Genomic DNA, 6,358 nt, shown 5'->3' with positions numbered 1-6,358 from the left:
AGTTATTTTGTTTTGTTATCGTAATCAATACAGATTAGTTGAAACTTATTTAAAATTTCAAATCAATGTTGTTGTGCAAAAAACTTTTCCTAAAAATAATTTTTTCCCTTTAACTTTTTTTGTTTTCAGTACCTTTGGAGTGAAATGTGTTATCTTTTTGCTTTTATGGGAGTTACAGAGCTGCCAACCCTTAAGAATTCTGCGAATAATTTCTGCATTTATTCCCTATTTTAAACTTTTCTTTGATGATCGGATGAAACGCATTTTTGTATTGTTGATGCATTTGTGCCTCACAGTCGTGTTGCCAGAATAAAATTAAATTTAGAAAATATTTAAAAAATCTCCCAGCTTTTCTTTCTATTCCATATAGCAAGGTAGAGTGTGAGAGGGTGTTTTCACTCTTCAAAAGGAACCAAACACTTTTTCATTCATCTATGTCTGATGAAAGTGGACTAATTACTGAATATCAAGTAAGCAAACATTTGGAAAAAAAATTAGAAAAAGGAAGTGCAACTATTAATTCTAAGGAGTAAGAAATAAATGAAATATATTTTACTGATAAAAATTTGCTCTTTATTTGGCTTGCATCCAATTATAGTAAGTAGTTAAATATGTTTCGTAAACAAACAGAGAGCGATCGGGCGTCAGACACGTCTTTGTTATTTTTTCGTTATGCATGCTCCTGAACGCAACGCCACCGACTAACTGTCTCAAGAAAAGCTATTTTTACTGTCTTCATATTTTAAATGCATATGCTATAGATAGAAAAGTGACAGTTAATACCCAAAGAATTCAAGAACTATTTACTGTTTCTTAGTATGGTTTTGGTCTGGCTTTTCTTTTTTTTTCAAGCAGTAATTTTTACTACTCAAATGCAGTGGATCTTGAAACAAATTACAAAGTATTGTCGCAGACTTTGATGGGGGAAGGGGGGTCATAACCCCCATGATCCCCCGTGTGTCCACCTCTTACGGTTTCGATCAAGTTTTTTATTTTTTGAGCAAACATTCAAATACTGTTGGGGGGGGGGGAAAGGGGGGTCATGACCCCCCTTTCTTGTATCCGCCACTGATTTTCCAGTGAAACAGTTGAGTTACCGGATTGAGTTCAGCCTTGTCACAATAAAGCCTTTCCCTGCATGTTATTAAAACAAATTATGCCATGGCACGAGTTTCATTGTTGAAACACGCAGGTTACTCGATCATCGGCTGTTATATATAAGAGGATGTGCAAGTAAGAAACAATAAAATAAGGTATCTATAACGAGTGTTCCCCCCCTCTTTATTATTTTTTAAGTTTCCACTAATATATAGACATTGATTATATAAGCCAGAGTTTCCCCAAAGGTTGTCCGCGGTACTATCTAGCTAAAGTGTTAAATATAATTGAGATTGAAGGATGAGAGTAACGATATTTTAATTCAGAAAGAAAGCATATTTATGAGGAATAAAAAAGTTCTTAAGTACATGCAGAACGTAGCAGCCCCCCTCCCCCCCGGAAATCTCGGAAGTAAACACACTACACATTAATTTTGTGCACATGACAAAGTTCATATTGTTACAAAACTATATTAGGTAGAATGCAAACCTTATGGCACAATTTTACAGCTAGGATATTATTTTAACTGAAACTTTTGCTCTCTAAAGTTTTCTAGACTATATTCAATAGTCAATATTCAAAATTTCATGTGTGTCAAATCATTTTTTTTAACGTGGAGGGGGGGGGGGGGCGTAATTTTTTCGTAGGGGGTCCGAGGAGGTCTGAAGTTTGGGAACCTCTAAAGCTATTGTTTTTCTCACTGAATTCTAAAGCTATTCATGAGAGTTTTTGTAAGGCATTTTTTTCTTCCTTAATTTCTCACTCCACATAACTTGTCACTCTGCATAATTGGTCAAAAATTTTTGGTCCCTTGAATGACAACGTATATATATATATACATACATACAACATGAGATACATTTTAAGAACATGTTTTAAATATAAATTCAAAGACATTGAAAAAATGAAAGAATACTAAAGTGTATACTATATCTCCAATTACTATATATATATATATATATATATATATATATATATATATATATATATATATATATATATATAATATATATATATATATATATATTATATCTACATTATACTATATCTCCAATAAATACTATCTCCAATTATTAGATGAAGAACTAGGTAATTCCTCCACCTACAAAAAAGTTAACACTTCTAATAACACCATTGCGAAAAAGATCATTGCCCTCAACAAAAAAGTTAAAATTAAAAACACTTAAGATAATCTTTCCGTATATTACTATCTACAACAAATTTCATAAAAATCCTGTTAAATTCCTTTATATTACATGTGGTTCAAACTCTTATATGAATTATCCTGGAATTTTTGTTAACCTATTAAATTCAATTTTTAATAAAATTCTAGATGGTGGCCACACTTGGATTATTAAAAATAATAAACCCATTTTAGAATTTCTGAAAAATAATACTATCGACTGTATCTTTTCTTTTGATTTCAAAGACCTCTTTACAAGCATTTATTTATAGTCTTAAAGAAGTCCTCATGTCACACTTTTATGACTTTTGTAACACGCTGGATATTAGTGAAGATGGTTGGTCCGATTTAATCAACTTTTGTTTGTTTAACAACTACATTAACAATGGTGAACATTGTTTCCTACAAGTCAACGGTATTCTGCAGGGATCCAAGTTCTTTTCTGTTTTAGCCAACCTTTACTTGCACCACGTTGAAAAAAATTTCACCTTTTCCATTCCTAGGGTTTTCAGATACGTTGATGACCTCATCATTTTCAATTATCACAAATTTTTAAATGATTCCGAAAGTATCTATCCTCCTGAATTAGAACTTATTCGAACCAATGATAATATCAAACAATCTGATTTCCTTGATCTTAATATTTCTCTTTCAGACAATTCCGTTCATATTGATCTTTTTGACAAACGACTTGCCTTTCAATTCCATGTTAATCGTTTGACTTTCATGGAATTCAGATATTTCTATTAAAGTTTTTCATAACACCTTGATTAATGAAATCAATGGAATTAAAACTATCTGCAACAAAAAATGATTTTGTCTCTAAAAATCTTAATTTATTGAAAAATACTTTACCCTATAATAAAATTCCTCAATCTTTTTATTTAAGTTACATTAGGAAAGTAAGGAATTGCTCTGCAGAGTGAAGTATATCGCAATTGTATTATTACAGTAAGGCCACCTAAGCTATGAAGGTCTGTTGGGATCTATCCTAAAAATTCCTGATGTAATTTCCGATCCATGTTTTTATTTGTATTATTTTAATTATCATTTTTATTTCCTCTCCAAGGGTTTTTTTTTCCTTCCAACTCTGGTTTTTTTCATCTCCAGGTTTTTTCAACTCCATGCTTTACAATTCCAGGTTCTGCTGCTGCCATGTCTTAACTGCATGTTTGCATTGCACGTGCAGATCATTTCTTTTTCAAGGTCCACTTTCTGATTGTTTCTTCCTTTTGATGGTTCACCTGATTACGCTACCGTAAACCGGGGTTACTTTGATACAGGTTTCGCATATTTTGTATTGTAGCACCCTCATTTTTCAAGGTATTTCAACAATTCTTGGACCAAACGATAGTTTAATATCTCAGCTTTAAATTGCCGTTTGAAATTCTTTGATATATTGAATAGGGAGGGGGGGGGGGGGGTCATTTTTTTTAAATTAATGTTACCCCATCATCCGGGGTTACTTTGTAGCAACGTGTTTTCTCCATCTAAAACGACTGTTTCGGTGATCTGTAATAAAGTTACCCCATCCAAAAGATAGCCTGAGTTTTTTTTAATAACAAAATTCAATTTTTCCATTTTTTTTGGGTTTAAAAAGCTGGTTTTAAATGAAAAATGGTTTTTAAGTCACGTAGAGTGGTTCCTACCACTCTAAGCATGCTCATCTAGCAGGGGGTCGCCAAGCGTAAAATTAAGCCCGCCAGAACGGTTCAAAAACAAGAAACAGGTTTTTTCAAAGTTACCCCGTCAGTCTAAAGTAACCCCGGTTTACGGTATCGTTAATTATTTTCCAGGTATGTTTTCTTATCCAATTTTCCTCCAAGGCTCTCGGGGAGGGTAGCAAGTTATTGGGACCTTCCCTCTTGCTAAACAGAAAGGACCTTGTGAACTTAATTACCGGTCCTCCCCTTGAGAAAGTGTCGGTCCCTGGTTCACCTTTTTTCATTTTTATGTTCTTATGTTTTGCATCTTCAATTTTACTTAGATTGTTTATTCATGAATATATATATATATATATATATATATATATATATATATATATATATATATATATATATATACAGTCAATTCCCAATAACTCGAATCTAAAGGGACCGACGAAAAACTTCGACTTATCGGAAGTTTGACTTACCTTTAGTTTCGGTTTTCGACATTTTAATATTAAAAACCATCGAATATTTTAATTAATATGTACATATAACAGACAAAATTAAAGTACTTAAAATTTTTTAAGCACAAATATGCACAGTTTAATCAAAAATATTGAGAGAAAAAGAATCAAAAGCATGGTTCTGATTTCGATACTTCTGGAACCAGTTGAATAAAGCTGATCCTACCTCAGGAAATGTCTCAAATCTTCATTTGTTTCCAATTCGAATTCATGCATTCTACTGCTTTAGAAAGGTTCTTTTTCTTTTAATATCATTGACAGAGTGTATTTGCTTAGGGGCAATTCCACGAAAATGTCAACCTGAGCACAAAAATTTCAGTATTAACAAAATTATAAGTATTGTATATCATTTAATAGCTTGAAGTATATATTTTAAAAGTGCGCCAAGTTAAATTTTAATTTATAATTTTCATATTGAAAATAAGCCGTAAGAGATGCCTATGTCCTTTCCGGATTTTTTGGGTAAAATTTGGCATGTAGTAATCAAATTTTTTTCCTAACACAAATTCTAACTAAAAGGAAAACAGGTTAGTGTATTTTGTTTATAATCATAATACAGTTTTATACTGGAAGCTTATATCAAACGAGCTGATGTGTGCATCACATGACTTCCTTTTACTCCAATTTTAATTTCATTTTCCCATTATTGGCAATTTTAATGTGATTCAATAATTTACTCTCTAAATATCACCACCAGTGGCCAAATTAAAACCAGATTTAGAAAAAAAAAAAAAAAAAATCGCCAAATTTGTTGCCAAGTTGGCGACAAAACTTGGCGATAAAAAAACTGGCGATATCCGCCAAATTATAACGCCACTTGAGTATACATCGAAATTATCAAGGATTTCCCGACAAAAAGGGGCGAAAGACTCATAGACATGGGAACCGGTTCGCTCTCGCTCACTTAACTAGATGGATTATCCTGTGGTAGAAAAGTGATTCCTTTTCAACCAACAATCGTCGCCATTTTGTGGGCAAGAACTTCCCACCGCACATCCTATAAGCTTTCTTTCGGTTCGTTTTCAGCAATTTTTGAGGGGATTTTTCAGTTTTAAAGTACCACTTTCAATGGAATATCTTATTTTTTTGAAAAAAAAAAAAAAAAAAAAAAAAATCTCAAAATAATTTTCTCTTGGAAATTTACTGTTGGAGGTAATTTCAGAACAGAAAATAGATTTCACATATTCCTAATTTGTAATTACTTTTTAATTCGGCTATATGTGAAACATTAAAGTACATACCTTTCTCCTCGACGAAAAACTAATTTATGGTATTATGGATTCCGGGTAAGTCAGTTTGAATCTCTAGAGGCATTTCGTTAATTACGTAAGGATGATTTTGGCAACTTTCGACCCCCATGTAAGGGTAAGTAAGATTCTTCACCCCCCCCCCTATCTTACGTAAAATTCCATTTCGATTTTCAAAATAATAAAAAAAAAACAAATCTTACATCGCTGGAATCGTTATTATTATTTTTTTTTTTTAAACCTTTAAGTGTAAAACAATATTTACTAAAAGGATTCTAGACTGAATGTTTTTTCGACAAATATTTTATGTATATAATGAGATACTAATTAAAAATAACACATGCCATACACAGTGCGATACTTTTATTATATTTTACACTATTCAATCCATGAAAAACAAGTAAAAATAGCTCATCCTTATACGTTTTTACCTTCCAGAAGCAAATAAAGTATGATCCCTGCCAAACCATAAACCACTTGACCGCGCAATTTCTAAATAGAATATAGACTTTTAAAATATTACGTAAGAAAGCGTGTGACCCCCCCCCCAAGTAAGGGTAGGTAGAGATTTTTTCAACCCCCTCCCCCTTGGGACCTTTACGTAATTAATGAATGACCATACGAGGATTTTTAGGCTGCATCACGCATCTTATATAA

The sequence above is a fragment of the Uloborus diversus genome, chromosome 7 (genome assembly GCF_026930045.1).
Source record: "Uloborus diversus isolate 005 chromosome 7, Udiv.v.3.1, whole genome shotgun sequence".
NCBI classification, from domain to species: domain Eukaryota; kingdom Metazoa; phylum Arthropoda; class Arachnida; order Araneae; family Uloboridae; genus Uloborus; species Uloborus diversus.
This window is presented reverse-complemented; position numbering follows the sequence as displayed.